Source organism: Bison bison, unplaced genomic scaffold (genome assembly GCF_000754665.1).
Source record: "Bison bison bison isolate TAMUID 2011002044 unplaced genomic scaffold, Bison_UMD1.0 scf7180017864469, whole genome shotgun sequence".
Taxonomy (NCBI): Eukaryota; Metazoa; Chordata; class Mammalia; order Artiodactyla; family Bovidae; genus Bison; species Bison bison.
The window spans coordinates 6,289,622-6,289,996 of record NW_011495030.1 but is presented as its reverse complement, the minus strand read 5'-3'; positions in this window follow the sequence as shown (position 1 = coordinate 6,289,996).

Genomic DNA, 375 nt, shown 5'->3' with positions numbered 1-375 from the left:
TTGAGCAGGAACTCAGGTCTCTACCTACTAGTGCCAGTAGCTCCTCTAATCTTCTATCACAGTGTTGACAGTCAAAAGCATCTCTAGACTTTGCCAACTGTGCTGGGGCAAGGGGTGAGGAGCAGTTGTCAAAATCTCCCTTGAATGAGAATCACCAGTCAAGGATCAACCACACAATACCTGCTCTAACAATTTTAACAGCTACCATGTATTGAGCATTTGTAAGGATCATCTCCAATCCCCATGCTGATATTGTAAGGAAAGCTTTCCTTTTAAAGTGTAATTTAAAGTTGAAACTGAGGCTCTGACAGTCAAAAGTAACTTGTCCCAAATCGAACAGCTGGGAGACCAGGACTTCCGACTGAGGTTGGTCTA